The sequence below is a fragment of the Anopheles aquasalis genome, chromosome 2 (genome assembly GCF_943734665.1).
Source record: "Anopheles aquasalis chromosome 2, idAnoAquaMG_Q_19, whole genome shotgun sequence".
NCBI classification, from domain to species: Eukaryota; Metazoa; Arthropoda; class Insecta; order Diptera; family Culicidae; genus Anopheles; species Anopheles aquasalis.
The window spans coordinates 62,963,147-62,983,189 of record NC_064877.1 but is presented as its reverse complement, the minus strand read 5'-3'; the positions used below and the strand labels follow the sequence as shown (position 1 = coordinate 62,983,189).

The following is a 20,043-nucleotide window of genomic DNA, read 5'->3' as shown; positions in this document are numbered from 1 at the left end:
CTGACTTGCGGCAAGAGAATGAGCTGGTAGCAAATTGTACCATAATGGCGGCAATCATACAGTGCACTCACTGAATCGCGCTGCTTAATGCGTCCCAATAAATGTGTCCAATTTGCTCTACATTAAAAAAGAAATGAAAAGAAAAACAGAAGTCTCGTCTGTCATCCCAAATCCATCTTTAGCCCAGAAAACATCGGCTGGAGCAAGAAAAAACTGAAGAAACTGAAACGGAATCGGACAGCGATGGCCGAGAGATGGTTAAATTATTTGCGGTCATGTCGTGCACCATTAATCCCGCGTCAATCCAGCAACGAAAAAAGGTAGAAGGGGGAGCGGGGGAAGGGGACATTATGTCAAGTGCGACGCGACGATCGTCGCTTCTGTCGTCTTGGAGACGGTTGCTCCCGGGAGGCCAGCGCATTTGTCAACCATATTGCATTCCTCCAGCGGGCAGGCCATGCGTGAGGCTATCCCGACGCAGCACACATCGAATGCTGGAGAGCGTAGAGAGCGAGGTGAGCGAGGAGAATTAAAAAAAAAATATGAGAGAGAGAAAGAGAGTGAGGCGCTACATAATTCCGAGAAGAGGCACGCATGTCATGCTGTGTGAGCGAGACCGTCCAGCTCAACATAAAATTCAGTCTCTTTTTTCCTCACAACCAGTCCCAGGCGGGACATGGCGACATACCGAGAGCGAGCGAGCGAGCGAGCGAGCGTACGCAGTGAGAAGAGAAGCATACACGGAGAGACTTCAACTCTCAACGGTGAGCGGTGAGCATGATGGAGGCGCCACTTAAGTTCGCTTAACTTAAGCCGCTCAGTCAAGTCGAAGTGTTCCACGTGAGAGGAGGAACGACATCGCGATCGCACACCGATCGAACCTCGAAACGAACGAACGTTTTTGTGTGAAGTGAAGTTACGATTGCCGGCCACCCCCCCCCGCCCAGTCCTTATCAGCTGGAACTGGCTGGAAAGGTACGTGAAAGTGCAGTGTCCTGGTGCCTCGAACGAGATACGAAGACAGCATCGGTACATCGGTGCATCGGTGGTTCTAAAATTGGAAAAAACATCATCGCTGGAACCATTAACGGGAGTGCTGCTGATAATAATGCACCGTGGCGAACAAGTGTAAACGAGCAACTGTGGGTCGATACGCTTCGAATGCGCATCCTTTATCAGTGCTGCTGTGCTGTTGTTGATCCGTTGCACACTGCAACTGCAGCGGCGCCCTCGTAAAGTGCATTCCTCGGTGCAGACGAAGCGAATGGCAGGCAAATTCCGGTCGCCAGTGTGTCGCTCGTTCGTTATGTGTGATTGTGAGTACTCCGAGCTAGAGCATCGTTATCATAAGTGAAACAACAGTGCAACTCGCGCACGCAGTGAACAAAATAAGCATATTTTTTTTGCCGTGAGTTTAGTGCAGTAACAGTGAAAAAGAAGTCGGATCTCCAAAATCAGTTCCCCAGGCGCACCGAGCCAAGCCGATCGTAAGAAGTTGCGAATTGCGGGTCCCTTTTCTGTAAACAAGAACAAACGAAAGGAAAAAAAAATCACCCGAAAGAACTCGCTGAAACTGCGTCAAGAAAGTGGCGAAGAAGCAAAAACCATCCGTCGACACCGTCGTCAACAGAGTTCACTAACTCACCACAAGCGAGCGTATCGAGTGTCCGTTCCCGTTGATTAATCGACAGCGTGGCCGGCGACAAAAAGGGATCACAAACCTCCCCCGGCTGAAACACACCCCAAAAACAGTGTTTCATACTATTTCGTGTGCATGCGTTCGTGTGTTTTTTTAGTGCCTAGTGTGTCTCCGATTCGCTACGATTCGTTGGAAAAATTGCGCGGCGTAAGAAGTGTAGACCTCTAATCAAAACCGCGCCAAGGGATGAAGGAAAAAGAAGTGAAGATATAAGTGGCAAAACAGAGAAGAAAGAAGAGAAAAACGAGTGAAAAAAAGAGAGAAAAAGTTGATCAAAATTGCGCACCGCACCGCAATTGAGCGTAGCAAAACAAATATCAGCGAAAGGAAAAAGCGAAGCATCAGAATCATCGCGCGCGCGCGCTTGCTGAGCATAAAAACGGGCAAATTGAGTTGCCAAGTGGGTGAATGTGCTATGCTGTTATGTTCAGTAAAGTGGCAAAAGAAAACGAAGATTAGCAGAGTGAAGCTGTGACAAAAAGCCGAAAAAGCAGCAGCAGCAGCAGCTACAACATTTGTCCTAAAAGTGTGCCTGTGTATGTGTGCGTGATAAGCATAAATCGATTGCAACTCGATAGTCGCGCCGCCGTCGTCTAGCCTGCTAGGATCCGGTTTCGGCGACCGTTTTGTGAAAAACAAACACGATCGAAGCAAACACGGCAACGGAAGCCACCGTCGTCGTCGTCGTCGTCCGTCAGCTAGAGTGTTAATTGAATCGTTTGACGATTGGCACCAGCGCCTCTCCTCCGGCCACTCACAAAAGGTGAGTCAAATCTCCTCCTAGAACCCTTCTCCTTCTGATGATGAGGCTGCTCGCTGGCTGATTCATGATTGCTATTTTGTTGTCGATGACTGGTGCGCGATGAGCGATGGATGGAACGTGCCAATAAGCGCACGATCGCCAGCAGCGCTTCGTGATCATTAGCCAGAGAGAGAGGGTGGCTTATGACATCAGCTGCAGGTGCTGCCGTTCTATGCTGCCAAATCCACCTGAAACACCTTGCGTGGGGTGGATGTTCTGCAGCTTAAAACAATGCTTCAGCACAATAGAAAGAGCAGAAACAATGAAAAACATAGACTGACGGAGAGTTATATAAGAAGGAGAAAAAAAGGGGCGAAGAAAAAGAAGAAATATGTGCGCGCGCGTTCCGTTGAAGACGCTGGAATGTGGCCGGCGTAATTTATGGGTAATTTATGCGGCGGACCTTCTCCCCGTATCGCTCATGCGGGGGGCATGCCCCCAGAGAGAGAACAGAGGGTGAATTCCTTCCCCCTCGTAGTGGAGAGGAACCCTCGTTGTGTAGAATGTGGTGTTGTTGCCTACTACACCTGACACCCGCGATCGCCTCGAACGATCATTAGAAACTTTGAAAGGGTTCTCTCCATTCTAGCCACGAGCGTAGCCTATCCGGCCACTAGCTGGCTGACTGACCACCGGATGTAACGCTCTCTAACTCATCAACGAAGCGGGCGAGCGAGCGAGCGAGAGAGCGGGTTGGCTGTGCGCGATCGTTCCTGCGATTCCTATGCTACCCAGCGTTGTTGGGTGTTTTTACTGGAGCATATCGCCCGATTTGATAGCGCACACCATTAGCTGAAAACCTGAGTTCTTGAAGCGAAACATCTTTGATAAACTTCTTATGCTTTTATGCTCTGTTCCTCTTCTCACGTGATCTCGATCTCGTCTCCTGGTGGTGGCCATCAGCAGCAGCAACAGCAGCAGCACCATCATCATCATGTGTGTTCTCTCCCACCTCCGGGAGGTTCAATCAACCATTCTCGTTTCGTCGATTGTTCACGCGGAGGGGTTCGTCTTAAACCATCCATCACCGACCGGGAGCTGATCCGCGCCCGGGAAAGCGATCACCGTAGCGTGGAAGATGGAAGCTCCTTTCCGTGGCCACTGCGAAGGGCATCGCACCGTTAATCACATGCTGCGGCCATCCGCGCATCCGCGCATCGCACTCGACGAAAAAGGGCTTTGTTATTTTGGTAAATAAAGTCATGGTAGCCACCCGAGAGCCGATGCCAGCGGTCTAATTGACCGCTCGGTGGTGATGAGGCGATGAGTGGGGTCAGGTCCCTCTTTGGGAGCTTCCCAGAACGAAGGAGCAGAACCCTTTGATCCCTGGTTTTGGCTGTCTTAGCATCTTCAAACCAGGTGTTCTACATCCGCTCTGTTTGCCTTCTGTTTGTTTGGAACGTTCTAACGATCGCTGAAGAAATCAAGAGCGATGGGGGAAAGAGAGAGAGAGAGAGCCCTCAAATGTTGAGTATTCTTGTTGTGCTCGATTGACCTTCGACTTCTTGGGTCGATCGATCGATTTTGGGTGCATGAGAACGCATTGCGACGCCATTTTTGGTTGAATGCAAAAGTGGACCTCAACCTCAAATGGTTCCGATCGCTCGACCGAAGGTCGCTTCGGAGCGCTTTTATGGATTGAAATCGAGTCGCAATCGAGGAGCGCAATCGATGGGCGCAATGGAATGTGGAAATTGCTGCTCCGGCTCAGCTCGGCTCGGCTTGGGGGAGGTAATTACTTCCCTCGATCGCTCACTAGATGATCTCTTCCGTGTGAGGAGGGATCGCGGAGGAGTTCGAACGGCGTACGGCGTATGATGATTTCTAATTTACATCTCTCTTCTCGAGAGATCGCCAGAGATGGCCACTGGCCAACGAAAAGTGAGCTGCTGCTGTGGACTGGCGCCCCGCGAGAAGAAGAAGTTTCGGGGCCTGGGCCTTCCGGTCATTTGTTTCATCGCTCGCTCGCCTGCTCGCTCGCTTGACCCCTGGCCCGGGCCTGGCCCGGTGGTCGGGCTCGGAGAACCAAGAATGCTGGCACCGAGATGGTGATGGCGATGATGATGATGATGAGCATGATGATGGGTAAAAATGGGCAAAGGCAAAGGCAAGGGAATGGAAGATTGAGACAGGCCGCACACACTCTCACAGAAACTGATAGATTGGTTTTTCGAGCCAGCGAGCCACCGAGATCGAGCCCCGGATTTCGGTGTTTTTCGAAGTTCAATTATCCAGTCCAATTCCGGCGCTCAAACCTTAGAAGGTGGAGGCGTCGTCGGCTTCTTTCGACCACCTTCACCCACCACGGGGTCCCGGAGTCCCTGGGCTGGGAGAAAATCGTAGGTAATTATTAAAAAATTCTTCCTCGACCTCTCGACCGAAGCTTAAGTGGCATGACTTTCCTTCCCGCCCCGAAGAACAATTCCATCGATTCTTGGGGTTTTCGAACCAGCGACAGACACTTGTGGCTGCGCCTTGCACGCCTGGCGTCTATATTCTCTCGCCGAGCTGGACGATTAGTCTAATGATGGGCGATCGAATGATGGGCGGCAAATCTCAAACGACCCACAAAATGACCATAAATGGGGTCCAGATTCCCGAACTCGGAGCCATTGGAATGCAATTTGAGGCAATCGCAAATCCCATAATGGCTCTATCTTGTCCCTGGGATCCCCTTTTGCTAACAAGCCGAGCGAGCGAAAGAGCGAGCGAGCGAACGAGGGAAATGAGTTTGTTTTTCGACTTTTTACCGAATCCTTCCGCCATGCGTCCAGTGACCTATGCGGGATAGGATGTGCGTCGAACCGTCGTTGGAATTCACGAATTGGCATCCCTTTCCGGACACACTCCGTGGCCATCTACAGATAAAGAAAGTGGAGTATTGCTTTTATCTCCATTCTAAGGTTTCCATTTCTCCATTTCGCTATCGAAGCCCAGTACGTGGTTTGGAATTCAGCGATCCACTGATGTTTACGCGTTTTATCCCCGAATCAACCGCTGCTCCACTTCGATGTCACCGCCACCATTGTTGTTATTGTCACCGTGGACCACCGGCGAAGAGCCTAGCCACGCACTGGCCGGGGAATTGAATAAGAAATCGGCCGGCCAACCATCACCGTGGTCGAGGTTTCCACCGCCGGCCATCGCTCGGGAGTAAAGTGGTGAAGAGAAATGTAAATTATAAATTGGAACTTCCTGCTGTCACTGGCCACGGGCCCACGGGGAGGTCTACGGGTCTACGGGTATTGGGATGTCAGCAAAGGGTCCAGGGCCTGTGTGCCGCGAGCTTTATTGGGCCCGAATTTCACGGTTCACACCGTGCGCTCGAGGCAGTCCGCGGTCGCCATCGGTCACCATCCGTTTTTGGGCCAGAATGTTTAGGCAACGTGCGTGCGTGAAGGCCGAGAGGAATTTCTCTCCGGACCGGAATCGAACCACAAATTTATCGATTCCTGCACCTGGGGCGATTCACTGCGGCCACGCGCGCTGGGCCTCGCACCTTCCTTCCTTTTCTTCTTCCTCCATTTGATTCGAAAGCCCAAGCGCACCCCGAACCTTAAATAGTCGCTTCCTTTCGTCGGAGTCGAAGGCTCGGTTCCAAAAAAAAAAAATGCGTCCAAGAAAGAGTTGGAGTTTCCAGAGTTCATTCCAGGGGTCCTAAGCAGAGAGAAAGAGGGTGGCGGAGTGGGGAAAGAATGTTGATATTAAACATTTTTATGATCGCTATGCTGCTCGGGGCGCTTACCTTGGGTGCGACACACACTGGGCGGAAGTCACCAGTAGACACATACACACATACACACGAACTGGGAACACGCACAATCCCGAAAGTAAACACTTGGATAGACGGAGGCCCCTAGACCTAGAGCGAAGGAAGCAGACAATTCCAGTTGATTATGATCGCGCCCGGCGAACGGCCGGCCGGTGGAAGAAGTAGACGAAGCAAACGATAATAATGATTGCCCTCGGCACACACTCATACAGCGAGACTTATCTAGAACGGAGAGACTGGACGCTAGTGGACGCGATCGCGATCAAGTCGCCTCTGGGAGCAGCTTGCTTGCTGCTGGATGCTGGAAGCACTGGTTGTCGGTGTTTAGGATGATGGATCGCGATGGACTGCGCATTACTGGACCACCGGGGCCCCCCTGGCCGACCCCGAGAACGTTCTAATGTGCCTCATAGCTCCAATTGGGAGTGTGAAGCGACCCCCACAAAATGATGATCACCGGCTCGCAGTGAAAGGTCGAGGAACTTTTTCGGTTGCTAGGGCTAGTAGCCATAAAGTGCCGTTTTTATTGGCCGCAAACAATGGCCACACTGCTAAGGTGCTTGCTCGGGGTTGAAAAGCGAAAAGAAAAAAGGTATTCCTCACCGCGGGCCGGCAGGGGATTCATCGCGCGGGAACACCGGACATCCGGCCAGTGGCAGCGTGGCAGTGCTTATCAAAAATGGTGGCCCGTTGGAATGATTTATTTAAATTCCACAAAGGGAGAGAGAGAGAGAGAGAGAGAGAGAGAGAGAGAGCGAGAGGGAAATTTAGGGATCTCGGAAGAGGGAACTTGCAGTGTGCCCTACGAGGTCGCGGTCGCGATATTGTGAGAAACGGAAACACACCAAACACCATCATCAACGTCATCATCATCATTCGCAGCAGCAGCACAAAGGACAGCTGAAAGAATATGTCTCATTAATGCCACCATCTATCACTCTCTCTCTCTCTCTCTCTCTCTCTCTCTCTCTCTCTCTCTCTCTCTCTCTCTCTCTCTCTCTCTCTCTCTCTCTCTATCGGTCTCTCCTTCCCTTCGGTCTAACTATGCTCTCTCTAGGCAGAGCTTTCGCTGAGTGGCTCAATGATCAAGTGCTCCACTTGTCCACTCGCTTTTTCTGTGCGAAAACACTCCCCACACCCCACCGGACACGGTCACGGCTTTTCTTTCTTCTCGAGCTCGAACGGCTAATGGCCACAGCATAATAGTGGTTAGATCCATCCATCTGTTTTATGCTGTGGCGCACCGGAGATTTGTGCCCGTGGCCGGCAGTTTTTCGCGTTCACGACGGTGCGCTTTTACCGCAAATCGAGCAAATATTTCACCGCGGGTTGGACGCAGGAACTCCACATGACTGCCGCTGGTCGCCAGCGCTAATCAGTGACCGGAATGGTGACGACATGGCCCGGGTGGCACCCGGGTGAGTCCCGGCATTTTGTTCCCGAAATGCACGCTCCGCTCCGAGAGTTCGGCTTTTTGGGGTGCAGGTACCAACCACCGGATGCTTAATGGTCTTAATCCCGGACACATTCATCGCCCCCCCCGGTTGGGGTGGGGCCAGAGTATTCGGAATGTGGTGCGGTTCTGCTCTGTTCTTCGTTTTGCTGTCACAGCGCACACGTTACTCCAGATAAATGACAAGAGCGCGTGTGTGCGCGTGTGTCCATGTGTGCGACGTGGCTTCCGTTCTGCTGCAGCATTCTGGGTGGCAGCCCAAAATGGTGCCCCGCTCTTAATGATGATCGTCGACCATACCGGCATCATAATCACATCCGGATCGCACCGCACCGTTGTCGTCGTCACCCTCGGAGGGATGTTATAAGGGTTTCGGGGTTAGGTGTCATCGGAACACCCACCACAAAACCCAGGAAGACCCGCAGCGTGTAGGTGTGCATAATGGTTCGTTCTTGGTGCTTCTGAAAAAAAAAAAACGTAAAAGAAGAAACCGAATACTCACGGGAGGTCCTGGCGGATGAGGGTGCGTGGTGTTCTCGGCGCAGATGAGGTTGGAAATTACCGGAAGAACCCGCATCAGCTCTCCGTACACTGTGGTTGAGTAGAAAAAAATGTAAATTCCTCCGCCGGTTCCTTGGATAAACGCTCGCACACAGAAACGGGGGCGCCATCTTTGATTGACAGATCAATCTGTCGGTACGGCTGTAGCACCTGTTGAGCCGTCGATTGGAGGCTCCTTGCCAAAAGAATCGGTGCCGCACGCATAATTTGTGACGAAATGGCAGCCCGTTAGACGCCAAAGAGGCTCTCAGTCTGCTCCTAAGTCCTTCCTACGCACCACCATTCGCACTCATTACCGACAGCCTTACCAAGCGATGGCATACAGTGCAGTGCGGTGGCGTTGGCGTGAAAAAGGGGACCCCGATTCGGTGAAATGGCATCTCGTGCGTGACACATTTCGCTGTCACAATACCCCGCTGGCCCCTTGACGTGGCCTTGAGTAAACGGACCAAAACGCGAAACGAACTCTATTGTTGCTGCTGCTGCTGCTGTTGTTGCCAAAGTCTGCAAGCTGCTTCTGTTTGCGCAGAGCCACAACAGACATCGTAGTAGTGGTGGTGGGGTTTTTTTTTTGTGTCCCCGAATAACGAGCTGTTGATGTTGATCGATGTCATTTTCCGCAGATTTTCCGGTTCCGCTGAAAATGGAAATCACACATACAAGCACACGTACGCCCATGCCGTTGGCGAGGCTAATTGGGAGTGTTGGGAAGCTATGGGTAACGGTGAACTTTCGACTCACCGGCACCAGCTCCCATGCTGGTCGGTGCTTTCGTGCGTCGTCGGCCCCAGTCTCCCCCGCGGTGGTGGTGGAAAGTGAAAATGCGCAATCATTTGGCCATCATTTTTGGGACAGAGGGAAGGCGAGGTGGTGGTGCAGCAGTTCGTCCGGCGGCGTAAGAGTGCTTTGTTTGATTAGAGAGAAATTCGGTTGAATAGTATGTTAATCGATATCCACGAACAGAGAGATGGAGAGAGAGAGAGAGAGAGAGAGCGAGAGAGAGAGAGAGAAGCGACGATTACTTTCACTCCACATTTCCATCCGGTGATCTCGTTCGAAGAAGGTGGTGGTGCAATATGTGATGTGCACCACGATTTTTCCGGGAGCAAATCCACAATTTACCTCAATCGCCCTCTCAGTTGCGTGGAAAACTGCCATTCCGGTTCACGAGCTCATCATGCCAAACACGCAAAGCAACACCACCACCACCAACAGCAGCGACTCAAGAGCAAATTAACATCCGCAGAGACGCAGAGACAAACATTATGCTGTTTTATGCTGCGTTCCTCCTCCAGACGGTGGCCAAAGGGTTAACGAACAGACCGAGAACTGGCGGAGGCAGATCCACGATGTACACGACGACGGATGGCCGGATCTTGTTTTATTTATCCCCCCCCTTTTGCCTCATGTTTCTAATGTCTTCCAGCCTTTCGTATGCGTGCACTGTGACGATCCCCCTCGCCGGGTTCGTGTTTGTTGCGAAACCGAAACGCAGCGAAGCGTAGGAATTACTTAAGAAACAATTCAATTCCAAGCGCAGGAGACGCTGGAGTTTGCTACGCTACTGCGACGCACGGATTGTGGGATAGACGCAAGGAGGAAGGGCATAAATGCCGTCGAGGGGGTGTGTGTCTTTGGGGTGGTGCATATGTTTAGCATGAATTTGCATAGCGTACACGCACGAAACGATGGCCACTGTCAGCTCGGAGGTAGAGTAGTAGCCACGACCATGTTCCCATCAAGCAAACCGTCGGCTTCGGTAGCAAAAGCCGTCGGCCCGTATCCGTATGTCAATCGTATGCTTAGGTGCTGCCTCTTCCCCATGAGGCCTCCAACTTTAACTCCAACTTCAACTCCAGCTCCAGAATGGTCATAAATCAAATCAATCGGCATAGCACGCAGAGCACAGACACTGGCACCGGCACGCCGGCTTCAGCTATAAAATGTATTTGTCCCTCCACGAGCGACGGAGTTTTGACCACGGCGCAGAAAAAGGCAGATGAGAGAAGCACGCGACTCCCCCCGAGCCAGCTCCAAACCGAGTCGACGAGAAGAGGTAGAGTTGCGGAAAAGATTGCGTTGCGGTTTTTACGATGTTTGCATTCGGAAATAGCCACAGAAGCAGCAGCAGCAGCAGCAGCAGCAGCATTACCCTCTGCTACGAGGCTACGTGTGTACACATCCGCCACATTCCAGTCTTATGCTGCTGCTGCTGGAGACCGATTTTGTTTGCATTGTGCGAGGGCTCAACAGCACAGACCATCACCACCACTTTGGTTTCTTCTCTCGGTTGCATCAGGATTCTAAGAAGAAAACACACACTCCGTGCCGTGCCGTGTCCTCTTGGGCCAGAATGGAAGGCCTGAAAAAGGCAACCCTGATGCTACCGCTGACCGAGCCCGGCAAGTTTTGCGGTGAAATATCATTTTTCATTTGTTGCGACCTCGGGACCCGCCGAGTGCGATCGACTCCGCATCAATTCGGAGTTTCGCGTTACGCTTGAGCGGTCACTTTCGGGAAAATGATGCCCGGCATGTGATGAAAGGCGACTCCTCGGCAGCGGCGTCAGGAATTGGTGAGGAACTCGAAACCGTTCGTTCGCCGCGCCATCTTTGATGCGGTTCCCAGCGTGAAGTTCGATTTGGGATGGTGACGGCTTACTGTTGCATGGTCTACTTCGATGGAAGAACGCTGAACGCGTCAAGAAGTAGTCAAACTGAATGTTGACTTTCGTTTGAAGGAGGTTGTGGAAACTGAAGAAGATCTCAAAAAAGACTCCTCCAACGCTCTACTGTCTGGACTGACGATTCATAACTTTCCTCTAGTTCCCTGAAAGGGCATCATCCGTGACTGTGCTCCTGAACTACCTTCTCACGCCTTCCCGTTCGGCTGTAGCCCAGTTTGGCTTTCATTAACCTGTTGAACCCGGTGTCGCCTTCATCGGGATGAGATGAGTACACCGGCACCCGGCACCCGGCTCCAGAGTGTTGGGTGTGATGCAATTTGCACTTCCAGACGAGAAGGAACACTTGCAACCCGAAACACTAGCCACCACAAGGGCAGTGCTGACGTGGGAAAGAACATAAATTGTTCAAAAGCCACCTGCAGCCCCCGCCTGGGTCCGCACCCAACTCAACCGGAACGGAACGGAGGACAACGGGGAAAACGGAGCATATGGTCGGAGAAGGAGCCGGACTGGAGCTGGACCTTGCGTTCCCTTTCGGCACTTTGACGACCTGCACCGGCGAAAGAGTCGCAAAAGCGCCTTTCGACCTTCCTCCTCTTCACTTGCACATTCCATACGAGGTGGTGCCCAGTCGCTGCTGCTCCACAGTGCAGCTGTTGTACATTCCGGAGCAGGCACCTCGCGCTTCAACCCTTGTTTGTGAACCTGCCATAGCTGTGTGAACGAATTGCCGTGTTTAGTGTACATTCCCAGACCGGAACTGTCACTTCCCCTTCCCTTTCAGTGAAATCGATAAGGCAAAAAACATCGAAACGAATCCACACATCTGTAATTCGGAAGAGGTCATTTCGTTTTCTCGTTTCGTTGACTCCACTCGACTCGCCGGCTACCCTCGGGGGGAAACAGTAACGTTCTGTACAGATAATCTGCAGTGTCCTTGCTCGTGTGACAGTTCCGTCGTGTACCTTGAGGCGGTTCTCCAGCAGCAGCAGCAGCAGCAGCAGCAGCAGCAGCAGCAGAAGCATCAGCAGCTTCTTTCTTTGTATGACTGAAACTGGAGCATACGGGAGGGACCTTCGCTCTGTGTACGATTGGATATCGATTGCATGTTAATGTCATCATCCCATCCCCCCGTATTCGGAATTCGGAGCAAGAAGGCCAAAGCACCGCTCGTTCATTGAACCGCTCGAGGCGCACGAACTTCGAGTACTCCGTACTGTTGCCCTAGACGAACATGGAACTCCACCATCGGGTACTCCGTCAAGCGCAAATCCTCATCATCTCGAAACCATCCCCCACTCCAACTGGGGTGCTAGCCCAACCGGAAAGTCACCCAGATCTCGCTCACCCCTCTCGCACTCAGATACACGGGGCCAGAAATGCGAGATTTCCGTTTTTTTAGGCAACTTCCGCTTCATTCAATTCTGCCAGCTCTCTGTTGCGATGCTAGCAGCAGCTGCTGCACCGTTTTGGCGGACATAGAACCTTATGGTACTGCCGGCATTTCCGAGCTCGCAGCGCACGCGTATGTAAACATAAGCAATGGCCTCATCAAACTACGTCTCCCATCCTCAGCAGCAGCAGCAGCAGCCATAGCGTTCAGCGTCCAGCGAAGCCGTCCATATTGGCCTTTGTGTAGCGCCATTTTTGGGCTTAAGCTTCCTGTCCGATGCGATGGAACCACCGTGCACGCTATCTTGTGGCGCTAGGCATCGCCATCCGTTCTTGGCCTTCCGCGACGATTAATGCGCGACTCGAGGGGAGCCATTCAATGGACGCACAGCCCGAATCCGGATGCTCAATCGACCCTATCCAGGGGAGAGGGAATGGAAAGGGTTTGGGGGGGGGGGGGGGGGGGCGATGTGTAATGTTTCCGGTACACCGTGCCATGGCGTGCCATGGTGTGGTGCACCGTGAAACGGAACATTACATTTTTATGTTAATTTAATTGTAAACAATCACGTGTTATGCTGGATGAGCCCTGCTGCTGCTGCTCGGGATACCGGATGCATAGCTCGGATGCACACGAAACGGTACGCCGCCGGTAGGAGAGGAAGAACCGAGGAATGAGAGAAATCATAATTTTTATCCCCGGGGAAACGGAGAACGAGAATGAGAACGTAGCAGTAGCATAAGCCGCAAGCGAACGCAATTGCGGGGTGTAAAAAGGGTGCCCAAGTGTTCCGGTGCTTTATTCAAATGGTACCAGGGCCCCCGGGGGCTTCCGAAGCTAACGCGGAACCGGGAGGAGAATAAAAGAACCGACCGGAAATGAGCAGAACGGGAACGGGTTCCGAATCCCCCTCCCCGGACGTACTTGTACGTTCCCTTGGCTCAATCAACGCCTCGTTGTGGACACACAAGCACACCCATACGAGACGTTCTTGCGTGGGGGCAGAAGTGTCTCATAAATTTCATAATCCAACATAAACGGATCCGCGCGTTAATTGTGCGTCGTCGGCGTCGTCATCGTCGTCCCGCTCCCAATAAACTTCGAAGAGCAAAGCAACCGGCGCGTTTGCAGTTCGGCCCCGGAGTGACAGACAAGAAGTGCCCAGAAGTCGACGCTTGCTGTGGTTCTTGCGGTTGTCATCTCTTTATTGACGCCATCCTTCCGGTGGTACTGGTGGTCGGTCCGGTCCGGTTTTTTTTATGTACAGCGACAGTGCGGAGTGGCGATCGTGCGGTCAACCCTCCCGTCTGAATACCACCGACAGGATGCTTGGTGATTGGAGGTCAGACCTTCGAGGATTTGGGCAACGGAGAAAGTAACGGCCCCCTGGTAGGGTCTTGTTTTTGTTTCACGCTGCAACAACGTGGCGCACTTGACTGTTGGCACATTCTCGTGGAATGTTCTCTCCTCTCCGGCTGCTCGAGGGGCTCATCAAGGCGTCCGCCGCCATTGCTAACCCTGCGGGAGCGGATGCCGCAGATCGTTTTCATCCGTTCGCAATCCAGCAGCAGCAGTAGCAGCAGCCGCATTGACTCCGTACGTCCGATGCCAAGGCCGACCTCTAGGCCCCCCCTGATGCTTCCCACTGCGATCTTCTTGGAAGCGCGATGGTCGCTCGTTAGTGCGCCAGGAATTCTATCGGCGAACGCCGATCAGGAGAGAGAGACACACACTCCCGGCGTTCGATCTGACCGTTCGAACAGGTTTTCCACAATTTATACCTTCCTCTGTTGTTGGGCTCCCTGTCGCTCTCGCCGTCTCTCTCCATTCTTGACCGGCGTAGACCGGGAGAAGCGAATGCATAATCGCAAAATCAGAAAAAACGTCCCCCCAGACTCCGGGTGTCTGCGTCGCGAGGTGTCGCCGATGCCAAGGGCCGTCCTGGTGGACCGAAGCAAAAGTAGGTTAAGCTACTTCCTCTCTCTCTCTCGCTCGCGGCGGCTGATGAGCTTCCGATGAGTTATGTATCCTCCACCTTGACTTCGCTACCTTCCCTTCTGCCTCCAGGGAGTACACGGGGTCAGACACAAAGCGCTTCTCGCTCATTAGAAGGGGATTTATCAATTGAAGGCCTAGAAGTCCTTTTGTCCATTCTACTTTACTTCCGTTAATCAAGTTTCCTGAAAACAGATTTTCCACCGGTGGTTTTTTTTTCATGAGTCCATTCCGTGTTGGGTTCCATCCCGGACTGAAAGGTGCATCTGCCCTTAGTGAGGATTGTCATCCCCGTTTGTCCGAGAGGGGCTTTGGGATCAGAATCCGTTCGTTTGTTCGTTTACTTGGCCCCCGATTGGCCTTCCTTGTGTTGGCCACCACGCAATGTAAAAGGAAGGCAGGAAGAAAGGAGCGAAAAGCGGTGGAAAATCCTGGAATCCAATTTGCTGGAACAAATCATCTTTTGCCGCCTCTCTTTTTACGCGAGGTCTTAGCGTGGGTAATTATTTTCGGACCAGCAGTCGTCCTGTCAACTTCAATGACAATTATTCCTCGCTTTTGTCCATTCCTTCTCTCTCGGTCTGTCTCTCTCTTTCGTGGGTGACCATTCTGCTGAATTCAATTGTGGTCCCGGGATCCCCGGATGACCCGGGTTCTGGGTTTGGTCGCCTAGGTCCTTTTTAACGCTCGTCCAATTACGGCAAAAGGTAGCCAGTCGCAGGGTACAAACTATTCGTTTGTGGTGCACCAAATGGTGCTTCTGGCCGGATGTGCTACGGGAGTGAAGGCGATGTATACCGGACAGGCCCGAATGATGCCATATCCTCACTGCGGGCACCACATAGAGAAGCCAATTTATCGAGGAAACCGGGATTCGGAAGTCAGCATGAATATAGAATCCCTCGACTTTGACTCCTTGCCACCACTGCCACTGTGGCCCCGGTTCCAGCGCTGCTTCTTTTTTCCGGGGGGGGAAATTGATAGCAAATATTATTCTGGAACATCACACAGCTACGGGGCTGCTATCGTCAGCTGGTGCTGTTGGTGCTGGGGCAGCTTCGAACATGTAGGGTTGCCCAGCGCAATGAAAGCACTTTCTCCTTCCCATTTGCTTCCTGTTCCGGTTCCGGTCAGTGTCAGACTACAGACGGTTTGGCAATGCGCCGCGATGTGATTCAAGGGTCGGTGGAAGAGAACTAACAGGCTATTGATGATGGCGCCGAACACCGAACTTACATGGAGGTAGTTGGCGAGTTTTGGAAGTCGAAACGGCCATCATTAGCATCGAATGGACGAACGAACGGAAGGACGGACGGACGGAGGAAGAAAGCCAGGAAGATGTTGCTTCACTTTCTCCTACCGCACCACGAGCACGTTTCCCCGGTGCACCTTCCATGCACTTGCACGTCTCCTGCTGATCTCGAACCAGCGCTAGCTCAACTCGAAGAAGAGGATGAAGAAGGTGCATTGTTTAATTAGCCATTGATGAGTTATGTTTCCAGCACCATTGGAGTGCAACACAAAAGCGCTTTCTGTTCGTTTGTCTTTCCCTTTGTCCAGAATACGTACATCGGGGATTCCGATTCCGATTGGGTGGGGAGGATTGTGCGGGGGGGAGTAGGGCCGTTTTCATAACTCTTGACCGCATTTTGTGGGGTACGTTGGTTTGAGGTTGTAACGTTGCAAGGTTGTTTATTGCACGCGAAACGGGTAAACCATTACGTGAGCTGTAATCGCTTCGTTGCAATTTGTGGATCCCCACCATGCGATGATAGAGAATGCATCTTCGAGTGCGCCCTGCTGTTGCCAAGACCTCCAAGCTCGAGCTGCTGTGTTCTCCGGCTAACGGAAAGGGCAATTTGGGGCAAAACTATTCTGTTTTCACTTTCTCACACACTCACCACCCCGGTAAGCAGCAGCAGCACAACGGTGTCTAATGAGGATCCATACCGGTGGACGATGGGGGGGCGGTTCAGATGATCACTGGAACTGCCGAGATGCTGAGAAGTCGAGAGCTCCGCTAGCGCCGGAAATTGGACACTAATTTCGATTCATCAGCCGAAGCACGAGCACGCGCGTTATGGAGTTCCCTCGCGCACTCATTAGTACGGCGGTTCGGTTCGGTTCGTTTGGTTCGGCACGGAATGAAGTTATCTTTGCAGCGCCCAAGACCCGGAGCGATTGCCGATTGTTACTTACCTCACGCCCCCTCCCGGTGGGTTTCCCACCCCGTCGAGTATGCAAACGGAGAACAATATGATTTACCCGCTGCTCACCTGAAGTCACTCCCAGGGGTCGACAATCCAAGGGTATGTGTGTTGGGAGTTCCGTTTGTGGAGAAGCCGAACTGCAATCAACGCATCGCGTCCGGTGCTGGCGCTTTCTGGTGACGTCTCTTTGGGGCAGCAGCAGCAGCATCAACAAAGCAAAGACAACAATGGAGAATGGTCGTCGTCGTCGTTGACGTTTGACCTCGCCTCGCCTCGCCTCGCGCTCGCTCGCTCGCTGAATCCGTGCAGACCACCGGATCTTCACCGGAGGTGGCTGGAGGCTTGATCTCCCGTGTGACTTCCCTAGCGTAGCGTGAGGTTCTGACGATCTAATCACCTTCTTCTGCTTCATCCTCTCGGTCTCTGCTGCGTGACAGGGTCACATACCATGGCGATGTGTCAGGTTTAATGTCCGAACTGGCCAGCAACCGACCTGGCCCAAGTGACACTTCATCTACTGACTGGCTCTCGCTTGGGTGGGCGGTGTACATCGAAGCTTACGATTGTGCTCACCCCAAAGGCAAGGTTGCGATATCCGCCATACGCCAGTTTCCCAAAAGTCGGAGGCCAATTGTTGGCGTTGGCGACCGTCCATTGTGCATTGCGTCTTGAAGGCACCACTGTTGGCGCTCATTGTGTGCCTGTGAGGTAGATGAAACAAACGGATTTTGTTAAAGAAAAACCTCATTTCCCAGGCCGCTCTCTGTTGGGCAGGTCTGCTGATCTGTTGTTGCCATCACCGGGCAACCATTCTCTGGACTGGTATAGTGCGGTGTCACCACCATCGTTACCTGTGTATACCAACCAGCACTAGCAACAGCAGCACCAGCCCACAACTTGCTGCTGCAGAGAACTTTTTATTAATAAATGAAAATAAATATGGCGCTTAACAATGACCCCTTCTTGGGTACCACTTGCCCAGGCTGGGATGGGATCCATGTTTGTTTGTCCAACAGAAGCTTGTTGGGAAAGAGGGACGACAGGTGGCCGAGTGAGATCGTCGCGTCACGTCACGTTTTTTGTCGCGATTCTTAGAATTGCGGAGATTCAGTTTTTGCTAAGCAAACCACCACCACTCGCTCGGTACGACGGGCACAGGCTTGGCACAACAACCCCTAGCACGGCACGCCAGTGACGATGATTGTCCCAACCCACCGTGTATTGTTCTGGAGTGTCCATTTCGAAAGCCCGTCTGGCGCTCACTTTCAGCCACCGGTGACTAGCGACAGTTTCTCTTCTATTGTTTTCCACCGTCCCGGGGTGGCACTGGGTGACATTAAAATGCGTTTTTGGAAAAGCGTGGTGCACTGGAATCGCGGACCGTGGATGTGGGTGTCGCGGAATGACAGATGTCAGTGTCAACGAAAAGTGTCTCTTTCGATATCATCATGGTTGACTCGTCTGGTTTGCTTCTGTGATTTGTATTTTTCCGTAAATCCGGGGAACATACAACAGAAGCAGCTTTAACCAATAATGCAATGCCAAGAATGTGACAAAAGTGGCTTCCCATTATGCTGTTGCAGCTATCGCAGAATGTTATCTGCACAGCTGAGAGAAAGAAGAGGCGCCATGTCTTAAGCCCAAGCGAAACATCTCAAACAGTCCCTCCAGCAGCCCGCCAGTGGCCAGCCAGCGTTCGAGTTCTTTGAGGTGATTTGGAATGCACCGCTAGTAATGAGTCTGTGGAATGTTTCCCAAAACCTCAAAAAAAAAAACACACAAGAAGACCTTTGAAACGCGTTCCCGAAGAACACGTTCAAGTGGCGGGACTTCACACGATTGGGACTTGAGATGAAGTGCCACTATAGCGTCCCGAGTGTGCTGGAAAGCAGAATGAATAATTATTACCTCTTTAACAAGTCTCTTCTCCAGAACGAGAACTCGAACGCGGTTCTCTAGAACTCTCCCCCCCCCCCCCCCCACGCTCCCTCCCCGCCAAAAAAGCCCAACTGACCAACCACCAACTCTGGTCGCGGCACCAGAACTAGAACCAAGAGACAAGAGCGAACAGAGAACGCATGCTCGTTCCCACTACTCGAGCGCATCGTGTGTTCAACCAACAAACGGCGGTGGCGTCGTGTCTGTCCGATTGCGGTTCGGACCCCGGGAATGACCGTAAATTAATTTAATTAAGAGAGATGCTCCACGCAGCCCTTTTGGGCCTCGGCTACGCGCTGGCCCGCGCGATGGTGTCTAGGTGGTGTAGAGGTCTCGCTTGGAGGTTTTGGAATTTGGAAATCGATTCCGATCCCTGTGTCCCTCCCGGGCAGGCAGGCAGGCACCCTTTTCGGGCTGGCGTACTGGCAGGGAACCACTAGAACCACCGGCCACAGCACTTTCCCATGAATACCCACATCAGAACTGCCCCCGGGACTGGCGGGAACGTGCTTCCGCTTTTCGTTCCGGATTCCAGCAGGCATCGGTCGACCGGGGGGGATCAATTTCGGAATTCACCACCAGGCTGATGGGCAAACTGCTGTTAATCAAGCGATAACGCATCCGGTGTTCTATTGGAAAGGTTTAATTTCATGATTTTCCGCACGGGGGTCGGACACGCTTGTGCCATTCGCCGGCCCGGGGGCTGTGGTTGAGAAGTTTCCGCAAAGCATCGGCCAGCGGATGTTGTTAAGGGAGAGTTGAGCCTCGCGGAGGGACGGGAGGGCATACATTTACATATTTGGGATTTTTGGAACCCTGAAATCCCCTGAGCGCCCGAGGAGCGCCCGAGCTCAGTGTTGTAGAGCTTCACAGTAAAAGCGTTAAACCACGTTAGCGACCACGTTGGATGGACATGACACAGGCGGTCCAATACAACGCGCACATTCAGCAACATCGACCACATTAAAGTAATTGAAAGTTATGGATCGTGGGAGCTACAGCAGGATTCGGACATTGGAAACCTGCCAACGTCAGTTACAGGCAAGGGAGTGAAGGGGTTTGTTGTTACTGATAGCTGATGATCCCTGCACAGCGAACGATAAACAACCAATCTTCTGCCTTGCACAACAAGATAGCCACGATGCGATGCCAGTCGTCAGCCATTCGTTCGCAAATCTGACGCAAACTCTTGCCCGTCAGGGGCAACGGGCGTTCCTATGGCGCTAACGAGATCCCATGGATCGCCGGATGTTCGACATTCGGTTACACTTTGGTTCCCTTCCCCCTGGTCGCTGCGCCCCACAATCAAATGTTCCACGAGTCATCGAGAATGGGACGTGAACGCTGACGGTGGTGGAAACGATCTAACGAGCGGACGGTGAGAGCGATCCCCTGGATGTTAGGAATGCGTAGAAATCGGCGGTGGAACGCCGTGTCCCAAGAATGTCGTAATCGTGTAGAGCTGGCGACCGGAGGTAAAACGGGATCACCTTCATTCTTTCTTTGCGTTCTTTCTCTCTCTAGATCTTCCCTT

General features: G+C 52.4%; 1 protein-coding gene across 1 annotated transcript in view; it reads left to right on the top strand.

Moving 5' to 3' along the window:
• Positions 1 to 845: 845 nt before the first annotated feature.
• LOC126570619 (uncharacterized) overlaps positions 846 to 20,043 on the top strand; it is a 33,256-nt gene continuing 14,058 nt past the window's right edge. The window contains exon 1 of the mRNA XM_050228534.1: positions 846 to 2,462. The gene's annotated coding sequence lies outside the window, so the exon portion shown is untranslated. The remainder of the gene's footprint in view (positions 2,463 to 20,043) is intronic.